The following is a 19,201-nucleotide window of genomic DNA, read 5'->3' on the forward strand; positions in this document are numbered from 1 at the left end:
GCTATCAAAATCGGTATTTAGGTTTTCGATTAAAAATAATTAAATACCTATTTCACCATTTTTGGAAAATCAACCCTTAAGTTGGTAAAATAAGGGTTAACAGCTTATTTTAAAATTTGCCAATTTGAAAGCCAGCACTATGTAAGTTAGCCATTGGCTCACTGGTTAGATACAGTGGAACTATAATTCTACCGTTTAGAAAATGAACCCTCATTTGGGTTAAATAAGGGTTGTAAGTTTGTATGAGAGTCCCCCAGTTTTGATGTAAACTGTATACAAATCGGTATCTGGGTTTCGATAGAAAATAATTAATCATCTATTTCATTGTTTTTGGAAAATCATCCCTTAAGTTCGTTAAATGGGGGTTGGAATTTTATTTCAAACTCCATTAATTCGGAAGCAAGGACTATAAAAACTTGCATTTGGCTTCCTGTTGGAAATAATAGAACTTTTTTAACACCATTTATGGAAAATCTATCCTCAAGAGGGTAAAATAGGGGTTGTAAGTTTGTATGAAAGTCCACCAGTTTTGAAGTAAACTGTATAAAAATCGGTATTTGGATTTTCAATAGAAAATAATTAAACACTTATTTCATTTTTTTTTGGAAAATCATCCCTTAAGGTCGTTAATTGGGGGTTGGAATTTTATTCCAAACTCCGTTAATTCGGAAGCAAGGACTATAAAAACTTGCATTTGGTTTTCCTGTTAGAAATAATAGAACTTTTTAACACCATTTATGGAAAATCTACCCTCAAGAGGGTAAAAAAGGGGATGTAAGTTTGTATGAAAGTCCTCCAGTTTTAATGTAAACTGTATAAAAATCGGTATTTGGGTTTTCGATAGAAAATAATTAAACACCTATACCATTATTTTTGGAAAATCATCCCTTAAGGTCGTTAAATGGGGGTTGGAATTTTATTTCAAACTCCGTTAATGCGGGAGCGACCACTATGAAAAATTATCATTACAATCAATGAAGCATCTGAGTCACAGTTTTTTTTAGATTTTTAGATCAACCCTTAAGACTGCTATAGAAGGGTGTATGCATTATGCCTTTCTGTTTACACATCTGTTTCAGCATTTTAGCAACTCAACAATCAACCACCATTAGGGTACTATTTTTTTTATACTATAGAAGTAGAAGACGAGCATGCAGTCCACCTGATGGTAAGTGGCTACTGCCGCCCATGGACATCTGTAATCAACCCCAGATAGGATTAGATATTCCTACCTGAGGTCAGCCACAGATGCGCCGCTACCCCTGAGGACTAAGTTGGAACGCCTCGGAAAAGTCTGTCTCCCTTACCACACCCTTAAAAACGGAACACAGCAGCGCCTAACACTGCTGTTATTAGGTAGAAATAGGTGTGGCGGTGGTGCCGCCGAAGTCGAACCACAAAGGGTTCTACCACCTTTAGAAACCTATAAGTAAAGGAAGATTCTTTAAAAACCGTTGTTGAAGTTACTTCCTTTGGCGTGTCTGGAAAAAGAACAGAGTGCAGAGAGGTTTAGTGTAGGGTGAAATTCCACGGGCCATCGTAACATATATTTTTAACATGGGAATGTATTACGCGTGTTGAAGTGCACATCGAAGGTTTTTTAGGGTTCCGTACATAAAGGATAAAAACGGAACTCTATTACTAAGACTTCACTGTCTGTCCGTCTGTCCGTGTGTCACAGGGCTCTATCTCTGAAACCGTAATAGATAGACATTTGAAATTCTTACAGAGGATGCATAACGGTGGCCGCTATAACAACAAATACTAAAAATAAAAAAGTTGAAAACAAAAAGGGGTCCCCATACAACAAACTGCTATTCGATATATTTCCAACTAACTTTTAAACCGTTAGAGGTAGACAGTTGAAATTTTCACAAAATGTGTAAATAAAAATTTTAGTTGTACGGAATGCTCAAGGTGCGGGTTGGACTTGCACTTGGTAAATTATTAGTAACGCGCAGACCCGCGGGCCACAAGGAAAAGTCGCGGGCCATACACCACCCGTGGGTGTCGGCTTGCCGACCGCAGGTGTTGAATTAGCTTTCAGAAATTTGATGATAAAGTATTTATTGATACATATGTACATAGGAATGTTTTTGAAATTCTACTAAGGAGGTAAAAGAAGTGTTATATGTACTCGTATATATACGGGAATCTTTTAGGTTCGAAGTTAGAAACGTAAAATTTCAGATAACGTCTATTCAGACAAATACACGACAACGTGGACGGGTGCAAATTTCATATATGATAATGCGTAATTTTGGTATACTGATTAGGTACATCCCAACTACTTTGGACACACTGCGTGCCAACATTTTGTCCTGCCGTGGGGTATGGTTGTGGTTATGCGTGGATTAGTGATGGTTATGTGATAGACACATAGACCTTGGATTAAAATTTTGGGGTAGAACAGGGCTACAGTATCCCCTGCCTGTCGTATGAGACTAAAGGGGGACTTCAGGATTTGCGGGCAGCAAGAATGGGAGCTCTAACCGCCCAGCCAGCTACCCTGGAAAGAACCACTGTATGTAAGGCCACATATAACATGGACGGTTCCTATAGAATAGAGTAAATAATAATTATTGTATCCTACATTAAACTTATATTTTAAAGAAAGTTTCATTACAGTCCACTAATTAGAATTTTAGTGTATGTTTCTGAAGAAAGCTTGACCAATTTAGTTACACAGTGAAGAAAAAAAGCTTTTATTAATTAAATATTAATGCTATTTTATCGTTAAAATTGTTAAAGGTACAAATTTACGATTACAGTTACGAGTATTTGTCTGTTATATCATATTTTTTTTACGCGGGCGAAGCCGCGGGGTTCTGCTAGTTATAACATAAAGCAAGACTACTGACAGTAAGAGTACTGGCGAAGAACCTTGCTTTAGACAGAATAAGAACTCTGTTCTCTAATTCTTTTACAATGCGGTGACGTCACTAAATCTTGACAATTTAAATGGATTCAATGCTGTTCCGTACTAACATTAAGAACAAAACTGACCTCAAAAGAAATTGTGTGCTGAATAAGACAGAGTTGTACAACAAATTAAACCTCCTAATTGGCTTTTAATTTTAATTTGCTTGCTATACAGTGAACTTTACCGCTTGGCTGCGGACTCGCTGCGACAAACTCATAAAAACAAATGTATAGAATGATGTAGAAAAATTCCACGCGGACAAAATGTCTGAATTACAAAACGATAACAATAATAAATATAATAATAAATTAATAATAAATAAAATAATAAAATAACAAAAAGCCTTTTATTTTTCTATAAACCTAGATGGTAACAGTTGCAATATTTTGTATTTTCTTAACTCTATGTTAGTAGGTAACTCTTATTATAATTGTTAATGATAATTTTCATTTTATGTTATAGGAACCCCATTGTTGGGTATAGGCCTCCTCCAATTTATGCCATATTTCACCGTTCTGTGCAAGCTTTATACTATCTCATCCGCCCATCTTTTTTGTGTTCTGACGATGACAATAACGAACGTAAATGTATTCAAATTTTGCAAAATAAATAGCATTTTGTATGTATTATTTATTCGGCACACTCATATAAGGTGCACCATCTGCATAGCGAGTGAAATTCAATTTTGTTATACAGTCAAATTGAAGTAAGGTTTGTGTAAATAAAACATGTAAACAAACCTTTACAACATCATTCCTATGTTTTTTATAACAAATTACATGAGGTCGGTCAAAGATGGCTACCCCTGAGGCCTTACCACACCTTATATTAAGGCGATATAAGTGTGACGGCGGCGAGTTAATCATCTCAAATACTTACATTACTATTGATATAGAAATAATAAGCTTTGTATTACACTTTTTTAATTAATCATTTCCTCAAATATAACAAAGACAACGTAATTCAAAAGTTAAAACATTTCTCCACTTTTTAAATCCATTACACCATGTAATACGATTTTCATAATGCGTTAAAATATATGAATCATCGCGAAATATTAAATTTTTCTGCAACATTGCCACAGAACCGGCGGATATTAGCGAGAAACGGAATTTTAGTGTTAGAAAGATTTATTGATACAAAAGTTTTCTTATAAATTTACAATTTATTACGTTACGAATAATTTTAATAATACTCTCTAGGTGATGTGAGTTGGATAACTACATACCACGTAATGGTAAGTGACCATTGCCGCTTGACATCCACTTTAACATAAAATTAATTAAGCCAAGTTTTATGTTGTTGATCAATCCCAAATTGCTTAATCATCTCTATCTCATACAACATTGAATTGAGTAAAGGGTTCTGCTATCTCCAGAATTTTATATTATATATTCGAGCCCGTTTGAGTCTCTATTTATTAAGACATATAAACGTATCCATCTATCCTGTAGGTGTAGACTACTGCTGGATATATATGATTTAACTAATAGGTAACAGGAGCCTCGCCGAAATCATATCGATGAATATACAGGTCCGATGACCTCAGCAGAAAAGTAACGTTTCCGAAAGGACTAAAACGGAACGCAACATAGATTTGTAATCACTTATTTATTTATTTATTTAAACTTTTTTGTAAACCTAGTGGTTACAACGGGCGAACTTAGTGCCTAGTGGCATTCTCCACCAGTTAACCCTTGTTGATGAAGAAATGTTGTGGTGGGTGTTACGTTAAAAACAATGAAAAAAAACAAATGCAAAAAAAAGAGAAATGAATATATATATACGAAAAATATATACAAATATCTACATCTATATATTATATACATATTTATAAGTATAAATAACTAAATATATACATAAAAAAAATACACATATTATGTAATCTTAATATATCAATAAATATAACAATATCATAATATATACACATATAAAATACGTATATAGTATATATAAAATCATATACCTATTATAAAAGTTGAACACACTTATGTTTAACATGAAACACCACGAAACATTTGACCTTACTTCTTATCACACATAGGTACTATATTTTGTACTTCACTGTACATAATTGCAGATGTAAAGATATCAAAATTATGCCATTAAAATCATAAGCAATAACTCAGTATTAATTTAAATAATTCAATCACTCAGGATAATAATGGAAGTTCAGACGAGCCATCAAACTAAATACTCAGTCATCGCTCCAAACAATAATTAATTAATGACCGACAAATTAAATGTTTCGTAATACTCCTCCAGTTTTCCACAATTATAAAAGACGTGCTTCAACACGCGGCAATGCCTGCGGCCGGCTTTCATTTTTAATGGTAATAACTTTGAAATGTAATAAAGTAGGATTTTAATCACTTTTACAATGTCATATAACATTTATGTACATACTATTTCGTGTAGAGCATGCTTATCAAACTATGAAAATCAGCCAAAGGCTTCAACTTTAGCCCGAACAGACAATTAATCTAACAACTAGTTTTTGTGCCATAACAAAAATGCTAAGAAAACAACATGGACTTGGGGTCATTTTCCTGTCGCGCATGCTTACATGTGCACGCATTCGACAGGACGCAAACTTACGCGTGCGATTGTGACACGCAAGCAGTCATAAACAACAGGGCATTTGAAATTATGGGATAGAACGCAAATGGCACGCGTGCGTACGACTCACAAGCAGACAGCCGCGCGACAGGTAAAGCTTCCTTAAAAATGACAACCAACGTGACGCAGTTGTCACGTCAGTCGTTTGATACGCAAAGAGTTTTGTTCACGCAGGAGACGAAATTTCTGATGTTCCATATTTGTCCTTGTGTGTGTACGTCTGCATTAGCATTATGGTACATGTTAGTGGCTAGTTTATAAAGTGGTATATTTATATTTCCATTATTATCATTATACAACCAATTTAAAAGCAGATAGACAGACATTTAATTATTACTTAGTGGTACGAGTAGCAAAGAAAAGTGACTTTGACAGCGGTCATTAAGTATAATAAATAATTCAAGACGAGCCTTAGAAGTTATAGAATTAAGTCCAGAGCACTAAGTGCACTATACAACAAAATTGTTACTAACATCTATTATTCCTTCAGTTTATTAAAAATTGACATTCAAAATGGCGGCTCTTTACTGGACTGCGAAAAGCTTTTGAATCGTTATCTACATTAAAAATAAATAAATAAAAACCGCGTATCGTGAGTATCCCCGACATATTAAAATGTCAGAAATTTGCAATAATATTACTCTAAAATCAAATGGTATGTTATCTACAGTTCAGCATGGTCGGAGATCGAACCCCAAACCTTTGGGATATCCAATATGCCACCACTGTGCAACGTGGGTCATTAAATGTGATTATAATTATATTTTACAGTCAAACTCTATAGTCTATGAAGACATTGGAAAAGACTGGTATAGATTAGGCATATAATAGGCATCTTTGTAACGGAACGCCTGCCAATGACAAGCTGTATTTATTTAGTAGGAGTCGATTCAGAAGATATTCCATTTATTCCGAATAAAGTGATTCACTTGGTAACAGATTATGTAATAATATCTAAGTGATAACGTTTGTTTGTCCACCGTAAACATTTATTTTGTACTTATTTCACCTATTTTAGAGCTATTTGGGTTTAAGTAGAAGAATGTGAATGCTATTTGACTTATACAATATGAAGTGACCATCTTCGACCTCGGGAGAGAACGCATCTATGATTCATCATCAAACCATTCATATCCCACTACTGGGCACGGGCCTTTTTTTTATAAATCGGCTTTTTATAAATCTCTCAAGTATGCAGGTTTCCTCACATTGTTTCCTTCACCGTTTAGCAAGTGATAATAAATTTCTAATACGCACATAACTTAGGAAAATCAGAGGTGCATGCCTGGGATTTGAACCTCGGTCCCCTCAATCGAGAGGCTTATTTTCTTACCACTAGGCTGTCACTGCATCTGAGATTAGCTTCAGTCAATACTTCAGTTTTATGTTGAGTTCATTAAAGATGTCAGGAAGGCAGTGATCACTTACCATTAGGTGGATTGCATGCTCCTGGTAAAGTAGCAACCTCAAATAGGATTGAAATCTCAACTACATCGACCACACATTTCGCTGTCCTTAAGAATTAAGTTAAGACCAATTTATATCCTTAGTTATTAACCATTCACTTTTATAACCTTGTTAGTTCGCGTGTATGTGAGAATTGAGGGTCAAATTTTGCATCTGAATTTTAAACCAGTTAACCGCAATCAATTGAGCTGAAATTTTGCATACACGTTTAATTGGCGAACCAATTATTTTTATGCGCCCTTATAATATGACCTGTACGAATGAAAGGATTTTCTGAGAAGAAACCAAAATAAGCTTGTTTCTAAAAGTTTTTAAACATATTTTTTCTAAGCTCCAAATCAAAATACATTTGAATGGGGCAGTCGAATAAAATACTGCATTATTTTTATTACAATTGGATTTGTGACAAAATTTAAAATCTTCACCGCTTTTCAAACGTAGGGGTGCATTAAGAGTATTTCCAACAATTCTCTTTTATGCCTTTCATCGCTATCTGTGAAGAATCGTGTCTGCTATTATGCAAACAATTCGGCAACACGCCACCAACCTGAATGGTGGGTATTTCTAAAGAAATCTACATAATAGCCGCCTTCAAATAAACGGGAAATAAGATTTCAGATGGCAAAACATACCTACATATTATAAGTATTCTTGTTGCAGTTGTACAATTTATTTCTTTTTGTTTCAATTTTAAAGAAGTAGATGAGCATGCAGTACACCTGGTAAGTAGCTACTGCTGCCCATGGGCAGCTATAATCAAGCCGAGATAAGATTAAAATCCTACTCGAGGTCGACCAATTGTTCAATAAATAATTCCTTTAAATTCCCTTCAATACCGTTTCGTTTCCTTTCATTACATTTCGTTCCATTCAGTCACGTTTTACATTTTGTATCACTTCGCATCGTTCCATGTCATTTCATTACGTTTCATTTCCTTTCGTTCCATTCAGTCACGTTCCACTTTCGTATCACTTCGGACCATTCCACGTCATTTCGTTCCGTTTCATTTGTTTTCGTTCCATTCAGTCACGTTCTACATTTCGTATCACTTCGGATCGTTCCGTGTCAATTCGTTACGTTTTATTTCTTTTCGTTCTATTCAGTCACGTTCTACATTTCGTATCATTCCGGATCGTCCCATGTCATTTCGTCTCACTTCAGTACCAACGCAAAGCCTGGGTCACCCACTAGTTGTTAATAAATCTAAAGTTGGCCCATTAATCAGTCACGGTGTATCAGGCTTGAGGGCCGTTAACTTGTAACCGACATCAATTTTGCCGCGTAATTCCAGAGATTTCCTTCGCACACGTAAACGTAATTCAGGGGGTCGGAGAACTATTGAAGTTGTTTTGGAAAATAGCAGGTTATAAAACTATTGGTGATACGAATTAGATCCTATGTACTGATCATCTATACTAATATTATAAAGAGGAAAACTTTGTTTGTTTGTTTGATTGTAATGAATAGGCTCAAAAACTACTGGACCGATTTTAAAAATTATTTCACCATTCAAGAGCTACATTATCCACGAGTAACATACCGAGGCTTAATTTATATGAAATATATTTGATAAGTGTCTCAAATGAAGCATTTTTTTTACTTCCTTTCTTCGAAAGATAATGAATTCAGCTAATTACAAGAGTAACATTTAGTTACAACCAGTCATTTTAAAACAGATGTTTATTCTTTAGTATGTTAAACGCATACAACAAGTGTACCTCTTCATCATAACATCCCTCGGTATACTCTGTGGTATACTAACATTAACTACGCCGCAGTACAAGCGATCCATCACTCAAGGGACAGTAAGCAACAGCGCTCAATCCCAGCTTAATACACAGAATATGCAAATCTGGCGTAACGTAATGTGGACTATGTACTAATATTGCACTCAGTTTGTCTCTATTGCATAGTTAATAGGACTGAAATATCTTCGCAATAATTATTTTTATGACATTTAAGTGTCAAATGCAAGCAGTAAACGTGATAGTCCATGCCGTCTATGGACATCTGTAATCAACCCCAAATAGAATTTAATTCCTATCTGAGGTCGGCGAACCATGCATTGTTCCCTAAGTTTCAGAGGCCTTGGGTGAAAATTCCTCCCTTAACACACACAAACCGAACACTAGCGTGTAACACTGCTCTTTTTAGGCAAAAATCGATATGGCTGTGATGCCCCCTGAGTTGATCTATAAAAAAGGTTCTATCACCTTCAAACCTATCATCATCATCATCATCATCAACCCATTACTGTCCCACTGCTGGGCACGGGTCTCCTCTCAGAATGAGAAGGATTAGGCCATAGTTCACCGCGCTGGCCAAGTAGACTTGGTAGACTTCACATACCTTTGAGTTTTTTTTTTTTTTTATATATCTCTCAGGTATGTAGGTTTCCTCACGATGTTTTCCTTCACCGTTTAAGCAAGTGATAATTAATTTCAAATCTAATACGCACATCATTTTGAAAATCAGAGGTTTGATTTGAACCTCGGACCCCTCGATCGAGAGGCCGATTTCTTAACCACTAGGCTACTGTAACACTGCCACTGCTGTAATATATCAAACCTATCAGGTATACATAATCCAGTAATAAGCATAAGTAGTAAATAAAGCCTTAGAAAACCCAGACCCGGAACTAAGTGGTTCATCATTTGAATACCCTAATCAGGATTGAACCCGGAACCCTCTTCGTGACATACTGGTTATAAATTATAAATCAGATCATCTGAGTGTTTAGTTTGTATAATATGCAAATCGGCCAGACTCCTTCATAACGTATGTACATAATTCAAAATAGTCAGCGACAAACCTAAGCTCCGTGTCAGTATTTAAGCCACATTAGGGATGGCGATCTGAGATCGATTAATCGAAGAATCGATTTACAGGGCAAATAAAATCGATAATTTTAATCGATTCCCAGTAACGGATTGATTCAGGGAATCGATAGTTCATTCTAGAAATTCGAAAGTCAATCTTTTCGAAGTTGGTTGAATGTGTCATAGACATTTTTGTTGACGGATACGTATTTCAGAGCTTGTTTGGTCCTGATGACCTTTTTTTGCAGACTTCGCCCTTTTTAACTGAAAAGATCGAAGATCGGTTTTTGGAGAGTCGATTCTTTGGGCCTCGATTTTTTTGTGAATCGATTTATTATACTTCGATTTGAATCGAGTCAAGAATCGCCATCCCTACGCCACATCTGATCAGTGAAACGAGAACGGTGTGCATATTCTGTTCTGTATTTTCCAACTTAGAACTATTGTTTATTCTCCCTTGAGTTATTACAGCTTGGTATTTCTGCGTGGCCAATCCTTAAAAATAAACAGGAGTGTCGAGAATATTTGACGGGCCAGTGGAGTAGAAATTAGATGTACAGGATACTGGGATACTTACCGAGGGTTCTGGATTCGATTGCCGCGAGAAAACTTAGAAGACTGAAATTGAGGACTACGTTAGTTGCGAGCCTGTTTAATACACCTTTCAGGCCACAGTAAAGTGACCACTTTTCAATATACTCAGATTTTGTGATTTAAGATGTGGCTAAAACAACAAGTTTGCATATACTGTCTATTTCTGTATGTTCTTAATTTTTTCTAATCTACCAACAAATTACATTTGTCACCATGCAGCACTTTATAACATTTTATGCACTTAATTTCGAGGCACCCCCATAATTTGGGTATCAAATGAGAGGATTTGCTGTGAAGAGCCCTAAAAATAATGTTGCTAAGAAGCTTTTTTGCAAAGTTTCTTAGTGTACAATTTTAATATCTTAACCTCATTATTGTACCTTCTTGTTTTTCGCCTCAATTGATTATTATTTTAACAGTCGAATTTTTGTCTTCAAAATTTTTTTACTCTGGTATACTAGATCCATTTTCCACTTCTGCGATTTCAGCTTCAGGTCGCAATTATTATGTGAAACAATAGTGGTTACTCTAAATACTCATACCTAAAGCCTTTGTACGTAGGACAAAAGGTCGTTAATTAAAATTATACAGCCTCATTGTGTATCGTACTTATTACTTTCACTTAAAGGTTAAATGCCCTTTCTGTAATAATTAAACCCTCTTACGTTACTATTGTCCTTATTTGATAACTGTTAATTATGCCCTTAATTTTAATTTTCGGTCCTTTGCGCTTTGTTGGGTTAGTCACAATAACTATTTGTATATCCTTTGAAGTAATAAAATTGAAAGGCTTAGAACAATAGAAACGTACTTATAATAATAACGTGTTACGTCCCACAAGCCTATGTGTGTTATAAGGGCACAAAATACATGCTACATGATTTTTTCAAGGTGCTGGAATCCTTTGTGATTCGACTCCGGCGGCGCTACCCCCGCACCTGCCTCATAACAGCAGTGTTAGGCGCTGCTGTGTTCTGGTTTGACAGATGTGATAAGGAAGACGTAATTTTCCGAGGTGTTAAAACTTAGTCCTCACGAGTAGCGTCGCATCTGTGACCGACCTCAGGTAGGAATATCAAATCCTATCTGGGGTTAATTACAGATGTCCATGGGCAGCAGTAGCCACTTACCATCAGGTGGACTGCATGCTCGTCTACTACTCCTATATTATAAAAACTAGTTTCCTAAATCGCAGAATTCTGTAATCAAACGCTATATCATGATTAGGTATAGCGTTTACCCAACTCACGTTTGAGCGCCTATTACAAATTTGAGACGTTTGAAGCAACAACCATAATTATGCTAAAAAACGCAGCATTAATGCGAATACTAAAAGGCACATTTTTGATACCGGGACCGAATTGAAAAAGTCGCCTAAACATGATATAGCAATGAAATTTAGCAATAGCCGCGTAGAAAAGACTTGTGTGAACAATTCCCATAGGACGGTAAAGTATATTTGCCAATTCAATAAATACAATAAAATCAATAATACTAATCAACCACACCAATACCGTTTTTTTACTTTTACATAGCAACATAAAAAGACACGCAGACTAAGTGATGCTAGCTCGACACCTAATTTGTAGAATAACGTTGATTGACAGTATAAAGAAATTTCAGTTCAATAATTAGACCGAAGAGGCCTTATTTCTTGCCGCTAACAGTAAAAACCACTTCGCAAAAATAAATAAGAAGCCATCAAAATTACACCGTATGCCAAATTTTTTTCGTGTCGAAGCAAAGTAAGCCCCAATTTGGCGCTTTGTGAAATCAATTTTATTCCTATCAAGCTTACGTAGGTTTTGTACTGCGGCCTATTACGCTTAAGATTTTTTCCCACCTTTTATTTTGGGTACAGCTGCCAAAAATGTACTGGCGTTGATTGATGACACAATTTTCGAGTGGAAAAAGTTTAACGTGCTGTGGCATGGTTAAGCAGGCGTTTTGTAGTGAAAATTGATTATTTTATTCATGAGTGGTTGAATATTTTCTATTCATGCAACTCTTTTATGATCCAATTTATACACTTTGCTACCGAAATAGACAATTATGACGTCGTTTTCGATCTATTTTTGTCCCGCGGCTAAGCTGAGCGGACCTCATTTTAGTGATTTGTTTGTTCATTTACTTATTAATTCTATATATTTACCTAAAAAAACCTTACAATACATCATGTGTAACTCAGTTATAATAATCCAAAATTAACTTTAAAGCTAAGTAAAGTCTTTATAGATGTGAACACAACTTGCGTATAAAATGACTGTTTTTGTATTTGTTTACGTATTTCCCATACATTTCCAATCAGTTCTGATACAGTCCGCTAGGGGCGCTGATTGGAAATGTATGGGCAAATACGTAAACAAATACAAAAACAATATCTTTTGTAAAAACGTAAAAAGTCATACCAAGGGCACAGTTTATCGTGTTCAAAACAATGACATGTACTTAGGGTTTCATTAAAATCTCCTTAAGCGAACTCGATAAAAAAGGGCAAGGCGCGGGATCCTTTCAAGAAATCCAATTTATTATCCGTAGTGCCCTATCAGGAATTATTTCAAAGCCGTCACTCGAAAATGGTACAGCGCCATTAAGATCATTTAAAATGTTTACAGTCCTGTTGACGACATTTATTTCTTTCTAGATATTTTTTATCTAGGAGATACTTATCTGATAGGAATAATTGTATCCTTACATTATAAATACACCAAGTTGATAATAATTGTGATGATTTAATCATTGTTATTTTATTTTTTTGTCTGTTATCATGTACAGTCAGCTTCAATAGTAGATTAACAGATGAGGATTTCAAAAATAGGTAAACGCCCAAGCGTTCATAAGTCGGTTAATACCCATAGCGTCATAATTAGAGTAACATCGCCAAGTGTCAAAAGTATGTATACACTAGAACGTCAATAACAGATTAACCTATAAGTACGAAAAAAGATAAACCTTATATCATAAATATTGCAAAAATAGATATACCTTCATATTTGTAATGTAGAACGACACATAACATTGCAGTCTAATATAAACATCTGCATACTGAATGTATGAAATCAATATAGTACTAACACATCACATCAGACAAATATAAATCCACCCTTAACGAAGATAGTAAAGTAAAAGTATAGATGCCAAAAATCCGAGTTAACTGAAAGTAACATAATTGCCAATTAAAAATTTACACAATTTTAGCAACGTTAAATTTAATAAGGTGCCAGGAAAATTTCGTTGCAACGTGTTCCGCTTTACTAGACAAACAAATTAATTTTAGATCACCTGAGGCTCGTTAAAAAACACTTGAATAACCATTTCACCAATTAAAGTACACGTGACTGTATAGTGGGCCTTTTCTTTCTTATGGGGAACATAAAAATGAAAAGAGATGGTTGTCGTTAATTGGGAATGGATAAGGCAAGGTATGTGTTGATGAAAGCAAAATTTTTATTTCGAATATTACTTGAATTAATATCGCCTTTTAAAACACAACTTGATTTCGATTTTTTATCGCTTAGCGAAAATTGAAGTACTTTTTCATTCAAGTAATAAAACAAAATACTAAATAGCTTTTTATATTCTTTTTTTTAAACAAGGTTATTTATTCAAAACGCTTGTAGTTGCTCTAACAAAAAGCCGTCTTATTATTTGCTAAGAGAATGTTTGTGAGAGAATTACACATTGGCTTACTACAAATCCCTAAGCTACAAACTTTCTTAATACTCTATCAGAATGCTAAGCTGTGAAATTGTGCAGTCCCCTGATGCAATGCAGTAGCACTAGTAATTAAACTCCCCTCCAGACTCTTTAGTATACGACCAAAATAGTAGATTGACCTTATTATACATTTGCATTTACCTTCGTAGACATATAACATCATAACTATCTTGTAATCCACTATTCTTACATCGATTTGGTCTTGGATGATGAAGCTTTCAGCTTTTCTTCCCTCTATTTCTACTCCAAATCGAGAAATATTGTACTATTGTTTTTGTACTTAATTTCCTGTGCTTACGTTCATTTATTGCGTCCCCATAAATGAACCAATATGTACACGATCAGTCGAAAGGAGATATTATCATGAAAGTAAGCCCATAGTTAGAGGTACGCATAAACAGACGTGGTCGTCAACATACACTATTTAAATGTAATCGATATAGACGTAGTCGTATATGTAGTCAAAGACCTAGTCGTTGTCGTAAATGTAGCCAAAGACGTAATCGTAAATGTAGTCAAAGATCTAGTCATAGACGTAGCAGCAGTCGTAACTGTAACGGTAAACATATTTGTAGTCGTTGTAATGGACGTAGACATTTTCATAGTCGTAGCGATGAACGAAGACGTAGTCGAAGTTAATGTCGTAGCAATGGCCGTAGTCGTAGACGTATCTGTAGACGGCGCCGTAGGCATTAGCGTAGATGCTATAACAGTGTTAAAATAATATAGATGTAAACATAGATGAGATATCTACAAAATTTGTCCCAAATAAAATAAAATATATGTTATTTATTTTCGCCATATCCAGAAATACTCTCGTAAAAGGCAAAAAATATCTATTTTTTCGGGCCGAATGGCACCTAATCGCCAATCTTACACTCCGAAAATGCGAAATGGCTGCGAGCACTCCGGAGTAAATCAAAGGGAAATAATGAATAGAGATTTATGAGTGAAATCACTCATGACGAAGTACCAATGCGATTCCCGATTGGTAACGTTTGAGTGGTCTTGTGTGTTAGAGCTTGTTCATATTGAGTGTAATGTTGGCCGGCTAATTTTGGCTGGTAACATAAATATAAAGATGCTTACCACACAACGCTATTAAGATCGTTATGGTACCATGGATAGTGGGCACACATAAGAACGAAAACAGAAATATGTAAACTGAAACAAATAACTTTTATTATATTTCTTTAAACTTAACCAAAAATAGAATTCAATTGAAATATCTAACATTTCAGTAGCACCTACGGGACATACTGCATGTCTCGTAGGTATGGTAAATGGTCAGTGCTACACATGGACATCTGTAACTAACTCCATATAGCTAAAGCACCATAGAGCTTTTACCTGAAGTCAAACGCAGATGCGTTGCCTCTCTTGAGGACTAAGACGGTTGCGTAAAGTAAGGCACCCTTACACCGAAGCGCACGGACTGCTTCATGTTAGAAATAGGTGTGGTTATGATACCTCCACAGTGGTACAGTCAGTGGCGCACTAAGGTCGTCAGATGCCCGGAGCAGAAAGTTGAATGGAGGCCCCCAGTGTAAAAGTTGATTTGATTTTTTTAATTACAAACGGGTCATAGACTTTTGGCAAAGGGAGATCTCCCGCCGGGCTAGGTGATCATGCCTAGGGAGCGGCCGTGCTCCGACAGTTCGGATCTTGTATATATGCAGGATATTTAGAAAACTTCGATAGCGTGATTCAGAATACTCGTGGCGCCATCCCTTGTCGAGTAGCGGGAGGTCGCCGCAGACTTATACGACGATAAATACGTATGATTCCGGTGACCTTTTTCGTTTCGCTGATTTATACACATTTCATAGATTGTTTGGCTCTGATGACCTTTTTTTAGCAACTGTTTTGGGGGCCCCCAGGACCGGGGGCCCGGGGCACCCCAGCCTCTTACCCCCCCTAGTCTGCTAGTGCGTACTGTACTAATTCTACGACCTTTAAACCAGAATTGTAACCACTATGTCACGAATCGCCTAAAAAGACGGCTCAGCAATAGAACACAAAAGAGTTACAGACATACATACCGTGTTCAGAGTACAATACAGCCAAAAAAGTCGCATGATGTGAACGTTAACAAAAGAACACTCGAATGGGAAATGGAAAATGTGAAGAGCTTACTGAATGGTTATAAAGTAATTGACGCCTCATAGAAGCTTCATAAAGTACTTTACAGGGACGCGAATTCCCTAAATGATACTTGAATGGAATACGACGGAGTCACGTTCACGTTGTAACTGGTAATGGCACGTTTTGTATGAAGTGTCGATATAAGAATTATTCGGAAAAGATTTTTAGTATTGGTACTTATGACGAAATTAAATTTGGGCCCCGAAATCGTTCGGATATAATTCGTTTTGGCGTTTTTTAGATTAACTTAAATTCGATATAAATGTTATTATTCGATAAAATTTTTATGTATGGATAGATTTTTAGAGCAAGATGTGGTATTCTATAAGCTTTCCCTATTTGTAGGAACATGAGCTTCTGTAGGACTTAACAATTGGCAACCAAGTCCGAATTTCTGCTTTATAATATTGAAATCTAAATTTGTCTATTATTTTTTTAGTAGAAACAAATTGCCAACAGGCAGTAATCGTAACCTTACCATGAGTTTACACGTTTTGACATATATGACTGTTTTGGTATTTGTTTACGTATTTGCCCATATAATTTCCAATCAGCGTCCCTAGCGGATTGTATCAGAACTATAGTGTCAACAACGTAGCATGAAATGTCTAAATTGACAAAATGGCGCTTTATGTTGTTTCTCTTTTTTGCGAACATGTGAGACAGACTTGAGCACTTACTTATTGTAACGTTTACTCAGTCTACTGAAGCAAACGGAACAGAATATTGGATTTAGTAAACGTAACGTAAAACTGTGGGGTGTTTTGAAAACTCATGGAACTCATGGAACTGTTCGCCACGGACCTGGCACGATAAATGACAGCTTAAGCAACGCATCTAAGGTCGTCTACCTTAGGTAAGACTTCTTTTTTAGGATTGCACAAATGAATACTTACATCCATTGGCCACGATTATTTACCATCAAGTAAATTACTCATTGACTACTTAAAATTCCTAAAAATATATTTTAAGTTTTTAATACAGTCGTTAGAAAAAATTACACGTTTCTATTGACCTTAAACTTTTAAACCGTATTAATTATAAATTCAGTTACTGTTTGTCTGGTCTAGAACAAACGAAGAGGGTTGAAATTTTCGACACAATCGTTTGCTTTGTAACATAAAACTGAAACTCTTATTTACTATGTAAACTCATAATACTAAATTAAACAAAGCCAATGTTTGAGAATTTACCAAAATAAATATGGTAAAATTAGCTCTATTTACAAACCAAATACAAAGAAATAAATGTTAACGTCTATGTCATATAATACATCATCATCATCATAAACCCCTACTGTCCTACTGCAGGGACGGGTCTCCTCTCATAATGAGAAGGATAAGGCCATAGTCCACCGCGCTGACCAAGTGCGTGTTGGTAGACTTCACTGTTTAGCAAATGATAATTAATTTTTAATACGCACATCAATTTGAAAAATCAGAGGTGCGTACCTGGGATTTTAACCTCGGACCCCTCAATAGAGAGGCCGAGTTTCTTAACCACTAGGCTATCACTACCTTTGCATCATATAATACAGGGTTAAAAATATATTTTTTCATTAGATTGGTAAGAAACTATCGTGCAGTCCTAATGGCTACGGTCGGACATAGGCATATTTAATCAACCCCAAATAAGGTTACGTTCCTACCTGAAGTTGATCGCAGACCAATTGCCCTGAAGACCAAATTGGAACACCTCGAATGAGTATGTCTCCTTCAAAAGCGAAACACAGCAGCATTTAACACTGGTATTATAAGGCACAAATAGATGTTGCGGTGGTGCTGCCGGTGTCTAACTACAAAGGGTTCTATGATCTTGAAAATACGAAAATAAGCTTTAGCATAGATAAACTACGAGCATCTGTAATGAACCCGGAAGTAACGTTAAGGAAAATCCGTTGTCTTTACTCAAATTCATTTATCCACAATACTATTAGTGATGATTTGTTGTGGACCTCCTCAGCAGCAGTATCTAATACAAAGAATAAGGAAAACGGTACAAAGTTACATACATTAATTACTATTATTACATTGTTCATTTAAGCAAAAGTGACGTAATTATTACATACGAGAAATAATATACTCATACCAGTATATAAGAGGGTATTAATTACATGTTTGTTACATGTATTTACCAATTGTATTTGAAATTATTTGAACGATGAAAGTGTAATAGAGAAATCTTAGCACGAAACGATTTATTTTTTCATATTATAATCCAGTAAGTAATTCTAAGAACATGATTTCTTGCAGGATCTGAAGGCTCGAAGATATTTTCTTTGAAGATGTATATTTTGCGTAATCTACTTAAGTATATGTAAAAGATAAAAATATGACAAGTAAATTACCAACACTTAAAGGTTTCTACCTACGCTTTAACTGCATTAAGCTAATAGCTTACAAAAACAACACAATTATGTTGAGTTCTTGCATGTAATTAACTAGCAATATTTTCTTTGAGCTCGAAAACAAAAATTAAATATTTTCGTAACGTATAAGGCTGTTCTTGATTATCCGCTAAGTGGACGAAAGAAATAAATTAGTCGCTCACTAAAAGGTTGATTTTTTTGGCGAATTTGTCGTCATAAGATAATTTTTTTATTGTTTCTACGCAGTGCTAGTGCATTTTTCGTCCGATTATATCGCACGACTATTATTTGTCCGGTAATCACTAAGGTCTAAATTCATATGAACTAGCTCTTGCAGGGCGCTACCACGACATGCTCGCTTAGTTTTAGATTTTCTTTTATGTTCCAAAATAACCAAACCAAACCAAACAAAAACAAAACGTCCAAGAAAAGAAAACTTAATTCTGAAATCAAGAAACAAAAATAATTATAGCTATAATAGATGAACATTGCTAAACATAGTCACAACGCTAGTTAATAAAATGGTAATTAATTTTATTAATTTATACA

The 19,201-nt window shown here is 35.4% G+C and overlaps 1 protein-coding gene across 1 annotated transcript in view; it reads right to left on the minus strand.

The window, feature by feature from the left end:
- 5-HT2A (5-hydroxytryptamine receptor 2A) overlaps nt 1-19,201 on the minus strand; it is a 148,558-nt gene that overhangs the window by 31,260 nt on the left and 98,097 nt on the right. The gene's annotated exons all lie outside the window — the stretch shown is intronic.

The sequence above is a fragment of the Epargyreus clarus genome, unplaced genomic scaffold (genome assembly GCF_041222505.1).
Source record: "Epargyreus clarus isolate Ecla_fem2 unplaced genomic scaffold, WU_Ecla_fem_2.2 ptg000014l, whole genome shotgun sequence".
Lineage (NCBI taxonomy): Eukaryota > Metazoa > Arthropoda > Insecta > Lepidoptera > Hesperiidae > Epargyreus > Epargyreus clarus.